This window comes from Mandrillus leucophaeus, unplaced genomic scaffold, assembly GCF_000951045.1.
Source record: "Mandrillus leucophaeus isolate KB7577 unplaced genomic scaffold, Mleu.le_1.0 Scaffold804, whole genome shotgun sequence".
Lineage (NCBI taxonomy): Eukaryota > Metazoa > Chordata > Mammalia > Primates > Cercopithecidae > Mandrillus > Mandrillus leucophaeus.
The window spans coordinates 587,123-606,483 of NW_012108742.1; the positions used below are offsets into that span (position 1 = coordinate 587,123).

At 36.9% G+C, this 19,361-nt stretch overlaps 1 non-coding gene across 1 annotated transcript; it reads right to left on the reverse strand.

Moving 5' to 3' along the window:
• Positions 1 to 3,860: 3,860 nt before the first annotated feature.
• On the reverse strand, positions 3,861 to 3,933 carry TRNAK-UUU. Its single transcript has one exon. It is a non-coding gene; the product is annotated as a tRNA-Lys (tRNA).
• Positions 3,934 to 19,361: the final 15,428 nt, after the last annotated feature.

The window sequence follows — 19,361 nt, forward strand, 5'->3', positions numbered from 1 at the left end:
TGTAAATTAGTACAACCACTGTGAAGAACAGTTTAGAGATTCCTCAAAAACAAAAAATAGAGCTACCATATGATGCAGCAATCCCAGTGCTAGGCATATACCCCAAAGAAAGGAAATCAGTACACCAAAGAGATAGCTGCACTCCCATGTGTATTGTAGCACTATTCACAATAGCCAAGATTTGAAAACAACCTACATGTGCATCATCAACAGATGAATGAATTTTAAAAATGTGCTACATATACACAATGGAGTACTATTCAACCACAGAAAAAGAATGAGATCTTATCATTTGCAACAATGTGGATGGAACTAGAGGTCATTATTTTAAGTGAAATAAGCCAGGCACATAAAGACAATCATCTCATGTTCTCACATATTTGTGGGAGCTAAATAGTAAAACAATTGAACTCCTGGAGATAACGAGTAGAAGATTGCAACCAGAAGCTGGGAAATGTAACAGGTAAGAGGGGTGGGAGCTGCGGGAAAGATTAATAAGTACAAAAAAGTAGTGAGAAAGAATGAGACCTAGTATTTGCTAGCACAACAGGGTGACTATAGTCAAAAATAATTTAATTATACATTTTAGAATAAATAATACAATTGGATTGGTTATAACACAAAGGATAAATACTTGAGGTGATGAATATCCCATTTTACATAATGTGATTATTAAGCATTGCATGCCTCTATCAAAATGTCTCATGTAACCCATAAATGTATATACCTACTATGTACCCACAAAAACTAAAATTAAAAGTAAAAATTTAACAATTATTATCCCTATTTTCTTCCATACTCATCCACCTAGAATTGCACTGGTATGGTGCAATGGTACTGGTATGGTATAGAATTGCACTTGTATGGCACATACATGAATTCAGTTCTTGTATACAGTTTCTGTACTACTATTATATGCTTAAAAGTTATTGCATGCTTACAATACGCTGGGCACTCTTCAAAGAAAATTACTTGTGTATTATCTAATGTAATTATTATAACCACCCTATTTGGGTATTCCTTTTATTACCCTCATTTTACAGAATAGGAAACTGAAAACAGCAAGGTTAAATAATTTCCTCTGGGCTTACTGTTAGCGTATATCAGAGCTGCGATTCAAACAGAGGCAGCATGACTAGGCATGAATGTGCCTAACCACTCTGTTCTCCCACTTTCTACCTGGTGCAGATCAGAATCACAGTGATCTGCACATGCAGTACCACTCTTTCTGCTTTCATTTAAGAGAAACAGCAAAATGGATTGAATCAAAGTAATCATTTGTTTAGAGGTACATCTGTATTTCTGATGGAGCAACAATTAATCCTGCATTAACATCATGGTAAAAACATCAATTGTTGTTGATTTCTCTTATGACCAAAAAAAAAAAAAAAGACATTTCTAATTATCTCCTGTACTCGTTATTATGTTTCCCACATTTAAAAAAGTCTTGAATTTCTAGTAGGAAAGTTAATATCCAAGGACTCTAACCTGCAGTCTACAGACAAAAACATAACAAGGGCCACCAAATAATATGGACATATTAAATTTGAATCAAGAATAGCATAATGGCACATTTTTGGCTTTCATAACCAAGCTAAATCAAAATATGATTAAAAACAAAATAATACAATAGAACATGACAATTTCTGGCAATATAAGCCATCAAAAGGAATAGTGAGTAAAGCTAATTATTTGCACATAAAGCAGTGCATTAACTGACAACTCAAATGTCTATCAAAGCTGTTCAGGCACAGCTGGGTGCTGTAAGCCATCTGCACTGAATAAGCCTTCCAATTAAAATATTTCTAGTCATTGGGAAATCACAGGTCTTTCTCAGTACTGGGCACTGGTTCCAGTGGGCTGCTCACTGCTTACCCCACAGTTTTCTTTCAGACTCTTCCTGAGGTTAATAAAAGGCAGCTACTTTTCATTAAAACCTGCTTCTAGGCCACGTGCGGTGGCTCACACCTGTAATCCCAACACTTTGGGAGGCCAAGGTGGGCAGATCACCTGAGGTCAGGAGTTTGAGACCAGCCTAGCCAATATGGTGAAACCCCATCTCTACAAAAATACAAAAATTAGCCAAGTGTAGTGGCTCAGACCTGTAATCCCAGCTACTTGGGAGGCTGAGGCAGGAGAATTGCTTGAACTCGGGAGATAGAGGTTGCAGTGAGCCAAGATCGTGCCATTGCACTCTAGCATGGGTGACTGAGTGAGAGTCTGTCAAAAAACAAAAAAAAAACAAAAAAACCTGCTTCTATTATCTAATATCTAAAACATTCTTCATTTCCCCCTAATACCTCAAATGCTTCACATAGTGGGGAGAAAGGACCCATGGCAACTGATAAAATAGTCCTGAACATGAGATGTCTATTTGAAGAAGCACAGAAGTAGAAAGAAAGTAGAGAGCAGTCTAGATAAACTTTGAAAGCAATCTGAGACAGTGAAGACTTCTGGACATGGAAAAAAGATTTATTGGACACAGGCCCACTAAGTGTCAGATGCTATTGCCTTTGGTTAGAAGTAACCATCATTCTCAGCAAACTAACACATGAACAGAAAACCAAACACCGCATGTTCTCAATCATAAGTGGGAGTTGAACAATAAGAACACATGAATATAAAAAGCGGAATATCACACACCAGAGCCTGTCAGTGGGAGAGGGGTTAGGGGAGGGATAGCATTAGGAGAAATATCTAGTGTAGATGATGCGTTAATGGGTGCAGCAAACCACCATGGCACATGTATACCTGTGTAACAAACTTGCATGTTCTGCACATGTACTGCAGAACTTAAAGTATAATAATAATAATAAAGTAGGCACCTGGAAATCAACTAATCACACCCATTTATTCAATCTGCCACTAGGTTCAGTGCAGAAGCTAAACTGATTTGTCCATTCTATTCTACTGTGTAGGCTCTGGAGTAGAGCTGCCTGGACTTGAATTCCAGCTCTGCTTGCTACTTAGGAGACATTTCACTTTGAACTATTTGTGTAATCACTCAGCCTATTTCTCACCTATAAATTAAGGATAATAAAACTACCTACTTCATAGATTATTATAAAGGTTGAGATTCAAAATGTATGTTATGCACCAGTATATGGTAATCATACAATAATTGTTAGCTGAGCTATTAGATGACAAAAAACCTCCATCTTATGTCTTAGGTGATCAATGTGTAAAGGTCTTAATCTTCAATATGCACAGTAATTTAAAGCAGTTTTTTATACTGTTTTTGAAGCCCAAATAGGTCTAGAAATAACAAAATGAATTCTGCATCCTTGCATTACCCTTTACTGAGTCTAGTCACTATATAAAGATCAAGGGAACTTCAGTTGCCTAAATGAGCTAATCTTTTCTAAAAATATAAAGAAAGGAAAACAAAGCAACTAGAGGCCACATTGTGCACTTATTTACCAGAGTAGACAGAACACTAAGTTTATGGTGATTAATAAATGCCTTGACTAATTCTGAGAAAAATATAGAGACAATTAAAATAAGTCCTGGGGAGCCCAACTCTTGCTCTCATATGCCTGATTACTACCCTTCTCTCTACAGTATTAGGCATTAGTAGCCAAACCAAAGATTTTTTATTATTGCACTAGATGTACAGTTCCATTCAGTCTGTATTTTTATTACAGGTAAAGATGGAATAATTACCATCCATTGATATGACCATAGACCAGAACAAACTAAAAAGAAGAAGAAAGATAAAAGATTGTACAGTTGCTCTCTGGTGTCAACAATAGTCATTGGAGAATATACTATTTTGTGGCCTGGTATTTTTTTTTTCTGGGACACATTGATTTTTTTTTAATTTTTTTATTATTATTATATAAAGTAATGAAAACTACAAACGCCCAAACAGGGACTTGAACCCTGGATCCTCAGATTAAAAGTCTGATGCTCTACCGACTGAGCTATCCAGGCACTCCTGGCCTGGTATTTAATAGCTACATGGACAATAATGAAATAAAGTCTATTTATTGCTATTTCTCATTTTGGGTCATATAATAGCATGATCTAGGATCAATAGGGACCTTAGATTAATCTATGACTCTGTGAGAATTCACCAAAATCAATCTACTGACTCACAAAAAACAAAGCACCAAGAATATATATTTACAAACCTCTTCTAAAGAGTGAAAACTGCCTTGTTGTTTAGAAAAAGTTATGGACCATTGATATATATAAAAATGACAGTAAAATAAAATAAAAACTAGGCCCACAATAATCTGGAAAAGAAAAGATGGAAAGAGAGAAGAGGACACCACTGTGTAACAAGACAGCAACATGGACTCATCATAATTCCTCTTAGGATAAGACCTTATGTATTCAGAAGAAATGCCTTGCTAAGTCATTGGATACTGAGAGTAAGAATCCAGCAGAATGTCAACTAACCAAAAACCATTTATTAATTTGCAAAGGGAAGTGAGTGAAACCACAGGATATGAGAGAGGCAGAGAGTCTCCCACTGTGATTCACCTTTCCACTATGGATTTATACAACTCAAGCCATAGGAGAGCACCTTGTTTCTCCAAAGTCTTAGAGTTACCTTAGGGGAGAGGCAGAAATACAGTGAGAGTGAAACATACTGGGAAAAGATACAGGCATTTTCACAGGCCAGGGATGAAGAAGAGAATGACATTTTCCATCCAGGCTCATACAAAGTAAGTCATTGTATGGGAACACCCCCCTCAGCCAGAATTGAGAGGCAAGTATGGAGCATGCTGGATTGGGCTGGAATTGGGTCCTCTATCATCCAATGGGATGGGATTGGGAAGAGAGCTGCTGGAGCCATGGTTTCTCTTGGGTGGTGAGATTTGCAGCCAGGTCTAGCTTTGCAACCTGGGACCAGTTTACATGTGTCATTGTTGAATGGCCCAGCCTGCTACTTTGGTAAGTCAGGGGAGTGAGCTGGACTGGCTCTGAGGGGCAATAGGGTGGCAGATATCACTCTTGCTCACCTGGATTGGGACTTTGAGCCACACCCTCCTTCCCTTGCAAAGAATTTGGTTCAGTGGTGCTTCCTTTGTTCCATGCCTAGACATATTTCCAGTCATTCAACACACCTACTCAACTGGATTAGAAGCCTGAGCTACCCCTTCCTTTTCACAGAGAACTTGGTGCAGTGATGCACTCTCCACTTCATATCCAGAAATATTTTTAGGGATTTGGAGCACCCATGCATCTAGATTAGGAGGATAGGCTACCCCTCCCTTCCTGTGCAGAGAATTGTGGAAATAGAAGTTTCTCCACTCCATGCTCAGACACATCACTGGGTACTTGGTGCCTTACCACTAAAACTTTCACTGGAGCTGAGGCTTGCACTTTCCATTAGGGAACCTGTGGGCAGGCCTATTCCACCTGGTCCTCCCCGCTTGCTCCCCAAATCCTGAGATGAGTAGAGAGCTGATAGTGTATTCTGAATATCACCCCATTGGTTAAGGCAACAGAGAGCTGCTCCTGGTAAATAAAGATCAAGCATATACCCATCTGAGTCTGCTGAAACAGACTTACCTGTAAACATCACCTACTTGCCTGAGGATTGATCTGCAAAAGCCCATAGAAAATGTGCTGACACAAGTGAACAGCACTGGGGAAATGATATAAGCTTCCTGAGATTTCAAATGTTTACCCCTTCTCACAAGAGCCAGTAAGCCTGCTTACATTCCCAGTGCAACACTATTACAACTAGCATTTGAGAAAGGTAAAATACAGAAGGCACATATAACCAAGGAATTTATAAAAAATCTTTGCCACTGAAAACAGCTAGAACTAGAGCCAAAGGACCCTGCACAACATACACTTTTCCCTCCCCAAGAAGGGATAGGAAATTCCGTCTAAACAACAGTCATTTAAAAAAAAAGAAGAAGAAAAGATAGCATACCCAGATGAGAAGAAATCACATAAACAATTCTGGAAAAACAGAATATTACAACACACCCAAAGGATCACACTAACTCTCTAGAAATGGATCTTAACCAAAATGAAATCTTTGAACTATCAGATAAAGAATTCAAAATATTAATTTTAAAGTTCAGTGATATCCAAGAGAAAGCTGAAAATATCATAAATATATCAGAAAAACTATTAGAAAATGAACAAAGAGATGGCTATTATTTGAAAACAGCAAAACTAAACAGAACTTCTGAAAATAAAAAAAAATTTAATTTATTACAAAATACATTTGAGAACTTTCACAATATGCTAGACTAAGCAGAAGACAGAATTTGAGACCTGAAAGACAGGTCCTTCAAATTATCTGAGTCAGAGAAAAAAGAAAAAAGAATTTTTAAAAATAAACAAAGCCTTTGAGAAATGCAGTATTACATAATGCATCCAAGCCTACAAGTTGTACATATTCCAGAGAGAGAAAAAGAAAAAGGAAGAAGTATGGAAAACCTATTTGAGAGAATAATTCAGAAAAACTTCCCTACTCTTGCTAGAGATTTGGACATTTAAATACAAGAAGCTCAGAGAACTCCTGAAAGACACATTGCAAGAAACCTCACCATGGCATATAATTATCAGACTATTCAAAGTCAACATGAAGGAAAAATTCTAAAAGCAGAGAGAGAAGCATCTAATAACCCAAAAAGGAAATGTTATCAGACTAATAGCAGACTTCTTAGAAAAAAAACTTGTAAGCCGGAAGAGATTGAGGTCCTGTTTTTAGTTTTCTTAAATTAAAAAAAAAAAAAAAAAAAAAGCCAGCCAAGAATGTTGTATCCTGCTAAATTAAGCTTCATAAGTGAAGAGAAAATTGTGTCTTTCACAGACAAGGAAATAAAAGGGAATGTGTCACCACTAGACTAGTTCTACAAAAACTGCTCAATGGAGAGCTAAACATGAAATCAAAAAGGCAATATTCATCATCATAAAAATACATGAAAATATAAAACTTACAAGTCTTATAAAGTAATTACATAATCAAGACTGTAATGCAGCTAGGTCATAATTAGCATTATGACAAGAAATAAACCAACATATCAATACTAACCTTGAACATAAATGAACTAACTACCCCACTTAAAAGATATAGACTGAAGGAATGGATTAAAAAACAAAATCCAAGAATGTGATTTATACAAGAAACCCACTCAAGTGGTAAAAACAAAGTTAAAAGGTGGAAAAAGATTTTTCCATTCAAATGAAAATCAAAATCAAGTGGGAATAGTTATACTTACATCAGATGAAACATACTTTAAGTCAACCATGTTTAAAATTTCTAAATATATATGTACCCAACACTGGAGCACTCAGATTCATAAAACAAATATGATTCGACCTAAGAAAAAAGTTAGACAACAAAACAATACATCACACTGACAGCATGAGAGAGATCATCAAAGCAGGAAATCAACAAAAAAATTCTGAATTTAAATTGAACTCTAAACCAAATGGCCCCAACAGACATTAACAAAACATTTATTCAACAATGGCAGAGCATACATTCTCTTCTCTTCTACACATAGAATATTCTCAAAAAAAGACCATATGCTAGGCCACCAAGCAAGTCTCAATAAATTTTTTAAAAATCAAACTCATATCAAGTGCCTTCTCAGACCACAGTGGAATACAACTAGACATCAATACCAAGAGGAACCCTTAAACCTATACAAATAAATGGAAATTAAACAACCTGCTCCTGAATGATCATTGGGTCAATAATGAAATAAAAGCTTAAATTTAAAAAAATTTGGAAACAAATGAAAATAGAGACACTAAATACAAAAACTTCTGGGATACAACAAAAGCAATGGTAAAGGGAAGTTTACAGCATTAAAAGTGTACGTCAAAAATATACAAAGATTATAAATTAACAACCTTATGTTGCTCCTCAAGGAACAAGAGAAACAACAAACCACACCCAAGGCCACCAGAAGAAAAGAAATAGCAAAGATCAGAACAGGAATAAAAGAAATTGAGACCAAAGAAACAATAAAAGGATCAATCAAGTAAAAAGTTGGTTTCTGAAAACATAAAAAAAATTGATAGACCACTAGCTAGATTAAACAACAAAAAGAGAAAAGATTCAAATAAGCATGATCAGAAATAATAAGTGTGACATTACAACTGATATCACAGAAATACAAAAGATCACCAGCAAGTCCTATAAGGATCTCTCCATGCACATAAATTAGAAAACCCACAGAAAATAAATTCTTGTAAATATACACCTCCCAAGACCAAAAAAAGAAATAGAAATCTTGAACAGATCAATGGTGACTAGTAAGATTGAATCAGTAATAAAAAAAAGTCTATCTCCAAAGAAAGTTCAAATCCAGACAGATTGACAGTGAAATTCTACCAGATGTACAAGGAAGGACTGATACTAATTCTATTGAGACTGTTCCAAAAATAAAGGAATCTAATTCTTCCTAACTTGTTCTATGAAGCCAGCATCACCCTGATACCAAAGACCAGCAATGAAACAATAAAAAAGAATACTACAGGCCAATATCACTGAGGAATATAAATGCAAGAATCCTCAACAAAATACTAGCAAAAAAAATCAGCAGCATATCAAAAAGATATACCACAATCAAGTGGGTTTTATCCAAGGAATGCAGGGATGGTTCAACATATGCAAATTGATAAATGTAACTCACCTCATAATTTTAAAAAATGATCATTTCAATAGATGCAGGAAAGTCTTGTGATAAACTTCATTATTCCTTTATGATTAAAACATGCAACAAGTTAGACATAGAAGGAACATTTTTAAAAACAAGAATAGCCATATATGACAAACTCATAGCCAATATCATACTAAACAGGGAAAAGTAGAAAGCATTACCATAGGAACTGAAACAAAACAAGAATGCTCACTCTCACCACTTCTATTCAACATAGTATTAAAAGTGCTAGCTAAAGCAATCAGGCAATAGAAAGAAAAAAAAGGCATTCAAATTGGAAAAGAGAAAGTTAAATTTTCTCTATTCATAGATGATATAATCATATACCTAGAAAACTCCACTGATTTTTCCAAAAGACTCCTAGATTTGATAAATAATTTTGGTGAAATTTCAAGAAACAAAATCAACATGAGAAATTCAGAAGTAGTATTTTCATACAGCGATAAAAATCAAAATGAGAACCAAATCAACAATTCAGTCTCACTTCTAATGGTTATAAAAAAATCTAGGAATACATGTAACCAAGGTGGTGAAAGATCTCCATGAGAAGTACTACAAAATACTGATGAAAGCAATCATAGATGACACAAACACACGGAAAAAACAGTCCCATGCAATAGATCAAAAGAACCAATATTTTTAAAATAAGGGTACTACACAAACCAATCTATAAATTCAATGCAATTATCAAATTACCAATGGGATTTTTCACAGAATTAGAAAAAACAGTGATAGAATTTATATAAAACCAAGTATGTATGTGAATAACCAAAGCAATTCTAAGCAAAAAGAACAAAACTGGAGCCATCACTTATCTGAATTCAAATTGTACTACAAGCCTGTAATAGCCAAAGCAGCATGGCATTGGTATAAATATGTACATAAAAACCAATGGGACAGAATAAATGACCCAGAAACAAAGCCATGTACTTACAACCAATTTATCTGTGACAAAATTGACAAAAATATAAACTGGAAAAACGACAACCTATTCAATAAATGGTTCTGGGAAAATTGGATTGTCATATGCAAAAGAATAAAACTAGACCCCTGTCTCTTACCATATACAAAAACTAATGCAAGATGAATTAGAAATTCAAATGTAAGACCTCAAAACTATAAAATCCTAGAAGAAAGCCTTGAAAAAATGTTTCTGGATTTTGGCCAAGGCAAAAAAAAAAAATCATATTTAACCATTCAAAAGGAAATGAAACAATAACAACAAAAAATCCCAAATGTGATGTAGTTAAACTAAAAAGCTTCTGAACAGTAAAAGAAATAATCAACAGAGTAAATACAACCTACGGAATGGGAAAAATATCTGCAAACAATGCATCTGATAAAAAACTAATATGTAGAGTGTACAAGGAACTCAATAAGAAAAAACAAATAACCTCATTAAAAAGTGGGTAAAATACATGAACAAACATTTTTCAAAAGAAGGCAAAAGCAGCCAAAAAACATATGAAAAGAATGCTCAATACCATGAATTATCATAGAAATTCAAAATAAAACCACAGTGAGATACTATCTTATACCAGTCATAATTACTATTATTAAAATGTCTAAAAATAACAGATGTTGGTGAGGATGTGGAAAAAAGGGAACACATATACATTGTTGGTAGGAATGTAAATTTGTACAACCTCTATGAAAAACTGTATAAAGATATCTCAAGGAACTAAAAAAAAAACTACTGTTTAATCCAGCAATCCTGCCACTGTGTGTCTACTCAAAGGAAATTATTGCATAAAAAAGACACCTGCACTCAGATGTTTATCAGAACACTATGCACAATAGCAAAGTCATGGAATCAACCTAAGTGTTCATCAACAGGTGACTGAATCAAAAATGTGGTATATATATGTATTTATATATATGTGTGTGTGTGTGTGTGTGTACACACACACACAGAATATACTCAGCCATAAAAAATCAGAAAGAAATCAATGCTTTTGCAGCAACATGGATGCAACTAGAGGCTATTCTAAGTGAAATGACTCAAGAACAGAAAGTCAAAAGCCACATGTTCTCACTTATTAGTGAAGGCTAAATAACTGCTACCCATGGACATACAGAGTGGAATAATAGGCATTAGAGTGAAATACAATAGGTGAAAATGTGGAAAGTAGTGTAGAACAAAATATTACATACTGAGTACAAGGTACACTATTCAAGTGATGAATACACTAAAGTCCAGACTTCGCCATTATGTAATATGTACATGGTACACAACTGCACATGAACTCATATATTTTTAAGAAAATAAATAACTATATTCTCACAATATAGTGTGTTATAGCAGTGTCTAATACTATAATTTTAAGAAAAGAAAAAACTATATCTCACAATATAGTGTGTTATAGCAGTGTCTAATACTATAATTTGTATAGCTTAAATGCATGTTTAAAAATTTTAAATGGAGATAACTTGAAGAAAATGGTGGATAAGAGACAGGACTAAAGTGCAGTTCCCAGTTGGATGGACAGACAGTGTGTGGAGACTTACTTTGTGAACTTTTGCTCCAAGAACCACCACAGGAACATACTAGAAAAAAAAAAAAAAAAAAGAATTCACAGACCTTTTGAAAGAAGTAGGCTGCTGCTGCAAACTTCACAAGAAAACTGAAAAACTGATTCCCAAAGTGTGAGAGGGGAGAAAAGTCTACCTCTGAACACACAACTCTACTGGGGAATCTGAAAATCCAAATCACAGGAGAAGGACTTAACTTTATTTAGAGCTGAAATGAATATAAGGAACTTAGTAAATTATAAAACAAAAGAAAAAAAGCAGCAGGAAGAGCCCTGTAGGCACTCACAGTAACCAGCTCAAGCCCAGGGAAGCCATCTCTGGCTGTATCTCACAGAGGTCCTTGGGGAAGGCAGCCAGCAAAATTGGGAAGGAGCCATAGAGTAAAGGAAACTTCCCTAAACTTTCTAGTAATTTCAACTTGGCGCAAATTTCCCAGAGCAGGGAACCTGAGTCTGTCCATGTGACAACTTCACTGCTAGCATAACCAACATTTGAGAAAACCAGCACTCCACACAAAACTACAACCAAGGACTTGCACAGAGCCCACTTCACTCTCCTGCCACCTCCACCGGAATAGGTGCTGGTATCTATGGTTGGAAGACCTAAAGATAGATCACATCACAGGACTCTGCAGACATTTCCTAGCACCAGCCTGGAGCCTGGTAGCTCCATTGTGTGGCTAGACCCAGAAAAGCAATAACAACCACTGTAGTCTGGCTCTTAGGAAGCTCCATCTCTAGGGAAGGGGAAAGCACTACATCAAGGGATCACCCAATGGGACAAAATAATCTAAACAGCAGCCCTTGATAACCAGATCTTTTTAGATGTATTCTACCCAAATGAGAAGAATCCAGAAAAAATAATTCTGGCAATATAACAGAGCAAAGATCTTTAACACCCCTAAAACATCACACTAGCTCATCAGCAATGAATCCAAACCAAGAAGAAATCTTTGAATTGCTAAAAGAAAATTCAGAAGGTCAAGTATTAAGCTACTCAGGGAGGCACAGGAGAAAGGTGAAGTCCAACTTAAGGAAATTTTTTAAAAATACAGATTATGGTGAAAAAATCTTCAGAGAAATAGCATCAATAAGAAACAACCATAACTTCTAGAAATAAAAGACACAGAGGAATGCCAAAAACACGGGAAAGTTTCAACAATAGAATTAAACAACTAGAAGAAAGAATCTCAGAACACAAAGACAAGGCTTTCTTTTCTTTTTAATTTTTGTTCTGTTTTGTTTTGTTCTGTTTTTGAGATGGACTCTCGCTCTGTCGCCCAGGCTGGAGTGCAGTGGCGTGATCTCGACTCACTACAAGCTCCACCTCCCAGGTTCACACCATTCTCCTCCCTCAGCCTCCCGAGTAGCTGGGACTACAGGCGCCTGCCACCACGCCCAGCTAATTTTTTGTATTTTTAGTAGAGATGGGGTTTCACTGTGTTAGCCAGGATGGTCTTGATCTCCTGACCTCGTGATCATCCTGCCTCGGCCTCCCAAAGTGCTGAGATTACAGTCATGAGCCACCATGCCTGGCCTCTTTTTAATTTTTATTTTACTTGAAGTTCTGGGATACATGTACAGAATGTGCAGGTTTGTTACATAGGTACACATATGCCAGGTGGTTTGCTCCACCTATTGACCTGTCCTCTAAGTTCCTCACCTCACCCCTCCCCCACAACCAACAGGCCCTGGTGTGTGTTGTTTCCCTTCCTGTGCCCATGTGCTCTCATTGTTTAACTTCCACTTATGGGTGAGAACATGTAGTGTTTGGTTTTCCATTCCTGTTAGTTTGGCAAGGATAACTTCCAGCTTCATCCATGTCCCTGCAAATGACATGGTTTCGTTCCTTTTTATGGCTGTGCCGTATTCCATGGTGTAAATGTACCACATTTCCTTTATCCAGTCTATCATTGATGGGAATTTGGGTTGGTTCCATGTCTTTGCTATTATAAATAGTGCTGCAGTAAATATACATGTGCATGTGTCTTTATAGAATGATTTATAGTCCTCTGGGTATATACCCAGTAATGGGATTGCTGGGTCAAATGGTATTTCTGGTTCTAGATCCTTGAGGATCACCATACTGTCTTCCACAATGGTTGAAATAATTTCCATTCCTACCAACAGTGTAAAAGTGTTCCTGTTTCTCCACAGCCTCACCATCATCTATTGTTTCTTGACTTTTTAATAATCACCATTCTGACTACATGAGATGGTATTTCATTGTGTTTTTGATTTGTATTTCTCTAAAAATCAGTGATGTTGAGTTTTTTCATATGTTGGCCATGTAAATGCCTTTTCTGTTGTTGTTTTTCTGACCATGTAAATGTCTTTTTTGTTGTTGTTGTTTTTGTTTGTTTGTTTGTTTTGTTTTGTTTTGATTAAGATGGAGTCTTGCTCTTGTTGCCCAGGCTGGAGTGCAATGGCATGATCTCAGCTCACCACAACCTCTGCTTCCTGGGTTCAAGTGAGTTTCCTGCCTCAGCCTTCTGAGTAGCTGGGACTACAGGCAGGTGCCACCACGTCCAGCTAATTTTGTATTTTTAGTAGAAATGGGGTTTCCACCACCTTGGCCAGACTGGTCTTGAACTCCCAACCTGAGGTGATCTGCCCACCTCAGCCTCCCATAGTGTTGGGATTACCAGTGCGAGCCACCACACCCGGTCATAAATGTCTTCTTTTGAGAAGTGTCTATTCATATCCTTTGCTCACTTTTTGATGAGGCTGTTTTTCTCTTGTAAGTTTAAGTTCCTTCTAAATTCTGGATATTAAAGTTTTCAGATGGGTAGATTGCAAAAGTTTTCTCTCCTTCTGTAGGTTGTCTGTTCACTCTGATGATAGTTTCTTTGGCTGTGCAGAATCTCTTTAGTTTAATTAGATCCCATTTGTCAATTTTGGCTTTTCTTGCAATTATTTTTGGTGTTTTCGTCATAAATTCTTTGCCCTTGTCTATGTTCTGAATGGTATTGCCTAGGTTTTCTTTCAGGGTTTTATAGTTTGGGGTTTTAAATTTAAGTCTTTAATCCATTTTGAGTTAATCTTTTTATAAGATGTAAGGAAGGGGTCCAGTTTCAGTTTTCTGCATATGGTTAGCCAGTTATCCCAGCACCATTTATCGAATAGGAGATTCTGTCCTCATTGCTTGTTTTTGTCAGGTTTGTCAAAGATCAGATGGTTGTAGATATATGGTGTTATTTCTGAGGCCTCTGTTTTCTTACATTGGTCTATATATCTGTTTTGGTACCAGTACCATGCTGTTTTGGTTACTGTAGCCTTGTAGTATAAGTGTGAAGTCAGGTAGTGTGATGCTTCCAGTTTTGTTCTTTTTGCTTAGGATCGTCTTGGTTATACGGGGTCTTCTTTGAATCCATGTGAAATTTAAATTAGTTTTTTCTAATTCTGTGGGGAATGTCAAGAGAAGTTTAGTGGGAATATCATTGAATCTGTAAATTACTTTGGGCAGTATGGCCATTTTCATGATATTATTTCTTCCTGTCCATGAGGATGGAATGTTTTTCCATTTGTTTGTGTCTTCTCTTACTTCCTTGAGCAGTGGTTTGTAGTTCTCCCTGAAAAAATCCTTTACATCACTAGTTAGCTCTATTCCTAGGTGTTTTATTCTCTTTGTAGTGATTGTAAATGGAAGTTCAATCATGATTTCATTCTCTGCTTATCTATTATTGGTGTAAAGGAATGCTTGTGATTTTTGCATATTGATTTTGTATCCTGAGACTTTGCTGAAATTGCTTATCAGCTTAAGGAGTTTTTGGGCTGAGAGGATGGTGTTTCCTAAATACAAAATCATGTCATCTGCAAAAAGAAAGAATTTCACTTCCTCTCTTCCTATTTGAATACACTTTATTTCTTTCTCTTGCCTGACTTCCCTGGCCAGAACTTCCAATACTATGTTGAATAGGAGTGGTGAGAGAGGGCATCCTTGTCTTGTGCCTGTTTTCAAAGATAATGCTTCCAGTTTTTGCCCATTCAGTATGATATTAGCCATGGGTTTGTCATCAATAACTTATTATTTTGAGATATGTTCCATCAATTCCTAGTTTATTGAGAGATTTTAACATGAAGGGATGTTAAATGACAGGAAAGGTCTTTTCTGCATCTATTTTGATGACCATGTGGTGTTTGTCTTTGGTGCTGCTTATGTGATGGATTACACTTACTGACTTGCATATGTTGAACCAGCCTTGAATCCCAGGGTTGCAGCCAACTTGATCGTGGTGGGTAAGCTTTTTGATGTGCTACTGGATTTGGTTTGACAGAATTTTTTCAAAGATTTTCCCATCAATGTTCGTCACATATATTAGCCTGAGGTTTTCTTTTATGGTTGTGTCTTTGCCCAGTTTGTGTATCAAGATGGTGCTGGCTTCATAAAATGAGTTATAGAGGAGTCCCTCCTTTTCAATTGTTTGGAATAGTTTCAGAAGGAGTCATACCAGCTCCTCTTTGTACCTCTGGTAGAATTCAATAGTGAATCTATCTGGTCCTGGGCTTTTTTTTTCTTTCTTTCTTTCTTTCTTTTTTTTTTTTTCGTTGATAGGCTACTAATTGCTGCCTCAACTTCAGAACTTGTTACTGGTCTAGTCAGGGATTCAAATTCTTCCTACTTCAGCCTTGGGAGGCTGTATGTGTCCAGGAATTTATCCATTTCTTCTAGATTTTCTAGGTTATTTGCGTAGAGGTGTTTATAGTATTCTCTGATGGTAGTTTGTATTTCTGAGGAGTCCGTGGTCATATCCCCTTTATCATTTTTCATTGCATCTACTTCATTCTTCTTTCTTTTCTTCTTTATTATTCTAGTTAGCTGTCTATTTTGTTAATTTTTTCAAAAACAAACAGCTCCTGGATTTATTGAGTTTTTTAGAGGGTTTTTCGTGTCTCTTTCTCCTTCTATTCTGCTCCAATCTTAGTTATTTCTTGTCTTCTGCTAGCTTTTGGATTAGTTTGCTCTTGCCTCTCTAGCTCTTCTAATTGTTATGTTAGAGAGTCAACTTGATATCTTTCTAGCTTTCTGATGTGGGCATTTGGTGCTATAAATTTCTGTCTTAACACTACTTTATCTATGTCGCAGAGATTTTGTTATGTTGTCTCTTTGTTCTCATTGGTTTCAAAGAACTTATTTATTTCTGCCTTAATTTCGTTATGTAGCCAGAGTCATTCAGAAGCAGCTGTTCAATTTCCATGTAATTGTGTGGTTTTGAGTGAGTTTCTTAGTCCTGAGTTCTAATTTAATTCCACTGTGTTCTGAGAGACTGTTTGTTTTGATTTCAGTTCTTTTTCATTTGTGAGGAGTGTTTTACTTTCAATTATGTGGTTGATTTTAGATTAAGTGCCATATGGCACTGAGAAGAATGTATACTCTGTTGGTTTGGGGTGGAGAGTTCTGTAGATGTCTCTTAGGTCCACTTGATCCAAAGCTAAGTTCAAGTCCTGAATATCCTTGTTAATTTTCTGTCTCATTGATATAATAGTGACAATGGGGTGTTAAAGTCTCCCACTATTATTGTATGGGAGTCTAAGTCTCTTTGTAGGTCTCTAAGAATTTGTTTTATGAATCTGGGCACTGCTGTATTGGGTAGATATATATTTAGAATAGTGAGCTTTTTTATTGAATTATTACCTTTACCATTATATAATGCCCTTGTCTTTTTTGATCTTTGTTAAAGTCTGTTTTTCCAGACACTAGGAGCTTGGTAAATTTCCTCCATCCCTTTACTTTTAGCCTATGTGTGTCTTTGCAAATGAGATGGGTCTCCTGAATACAGCACACTGAAGGGTCTTAACTCTTTATTCAATTGCTAGTCTGTCTTTTTAAATGGGGCATTTAGCCCATTTACATTTAAGGTTAGTATTGCTATATGTAAATTTGATCCTGTCACCATGATGCTATCTGGTTATTTTGTACACTAGTTGATGCAGTTTCTTCATAGCTTCATTTATCTTTTGTTGTGTTTTTGTGTAGCTCGTACTAGTTTTTCCTTTCCATATTTAGTGCTTCCTTCAGGAGCTTCTGTAAGGCAGGTCTGGTGGTGACAAAATCCCTCAGCATTTTCTTGCTGGAAAGGATTTTATTCCTCCTTGGCTTATGAAGCTTAGTTTGGTTGGATATGAAATTCTAGTTTGAGAATCATTTTCTTTAAGAATGTTGAATATTGGCCCCCAATCTCTTCTGGCTTGTAGGGGTTCTGCTGAGAGATCTGCTGTTAGTCTGATGGGCTTCCCTTTGAGGGTGACCTGGCCTTTTTCTCTGGCTGTCCTTAACATTTTTTCCTTCATTTCAACCTTGGAGAATCTGATGATTATGTGCCTTAGGGTTAATCTTTTTGTAGAGTATTATACTGGTGTTCTCTGTATTTCCTGAATTTGCATGTTGGCCTGTTTTGCTAGGTGGAGGAAGTTCTCCTAGAAAATATCCTGAAGTGTGCTTTCCAGCTTGTTTCCATTCTCCCTATCTCCTTCAGGTACACCAATCAATTGGAGGTTCAGTCTTTTTACAAAGTCCCTTGTTTCTTGGAGGCTTTGTTCATTTCTTTTCATTCTTTTTTCAATCTTGCCTGCATGCCTGATTTCAGCAAGGTGGTCTTCTATATCCTTTCTTCTGCTTAATTGATTTGGCCAGTAATATATGTGTATGTTTCATGACGTTCTCGTGCCGTGTTTTTCAGTTCCATCAAGTCATTTATGTTCTTCTCTAAACCTGTTATTCTATTTAGCAGCTCTAATCTTTTATCAAAGTTCTTAACTTCTTTGCATTAGGTTAGAACATGCTCATTTAGCTCAGTGTAGTTTTTTATTTCTGATCTTCTGAAGTCCACTTCTGTCAATTTGTCCATCTAATCCTACATCCAGTGTGCCTTTGCTGGAGAGGTGTTGCAATCATTTGGAGGAGAAGAAGTACTCTGGCCTTCTGGGTTTTCAGCGTTTTTTTCATTGATTCTTTCTCATCTTTGTGAGTTTGTCTAATTTCTTTCTTTGAGGCTGCTGACCCTTGGATGGGGTTTTTGTGGGAACTTTTTTGTTGTTGATGATGCTGTTGTTGTTGCTTTCTGTTTGTTTGCTTTTCTTTCAATGGTCAGGTCCCTCTTCTGTAGAGGTGCTGCAGTTTGCTGGGGGTTCACGTCAGGTCCTATTCATCTGGTTCACTTCCACAACTAGAGATGTCACTCAGGGAGGCTTTAGAACAGCAAAGGTGGTTGCCTGCTCCTTCTGGGATCTCTAAACTCGAGGGCACCTACCTGATTCCAGTAGGATTGCTCCTGTGTCAGGTGTCTGACAATCCCTGTAGGAATGTCTCACCCAGTTAACTGGCATGGGGAACCGGACCTGTTTAATGAAGCACTTTTTCCCTTGTTGGAGGGGGTGTGCTTTGCTGGGAGGAGACCAACTCATCTGGGCTGCCCAGATTCCTCAGAATTACCAGGAGGAAATGCTAAGTTTGCTGGTCCACAGAGACTCCCAGCTAACTCTCCCCCGGAGGCTTAGGCCCAGGGAAATCCAGATTCTGTCCCTGAGCCTCTGGCTGAAGTTCTGCCTCCTTTGGCTGGGGGGTGGGAGCTTTCATGCCCTGTGTGGCTCTCAAGTGGGCCACCGCACCACACTGCTCTTCCTTCCTCTCCACAGATTATGCCATCTGTCTAGTTAGTTCTGATGAGAGAACCTGGATACCTTGGTTGCCAGTGAAGGATTCACATGCTAATTATGGTTCTTTTTGATGGGAGCCTCCAATTGCTGCTGCTTCTAGTCGGCCCATCTAGGCCATGCCCCCCAAAGACAAGGCTTTCAAATGAACCCAATTCAACTAAGAAAAAGAAAAAATAAAGGCCAACAAGAAGTTTGAGATATATTAAATAACGAAACTTAACAATATTTGGTGTTACCAGGGAAGATGAGAAATCTAAATATTTAGGAAACTTATTTGAGAGAATAATCAAGTAAAACTTCTCTGATTTTGCTAGAGATCTAGACATCCAAATAGAAAAGGCTTAAAGAATACCTAGGAATTCATTTCAAAAGATCATCACTTAGACACCTAGTCATCAGGTTATCTAAAATCAAGATGAAGGAAAGAACTTTAGGAGCTGTAAGGAAAAAACATCAGGTAATCTATGAAAAAAAACTATCAGATTAACAGCAGATTTCTGAGCAGAAACCCTACAAGGTAGAAGAGAGT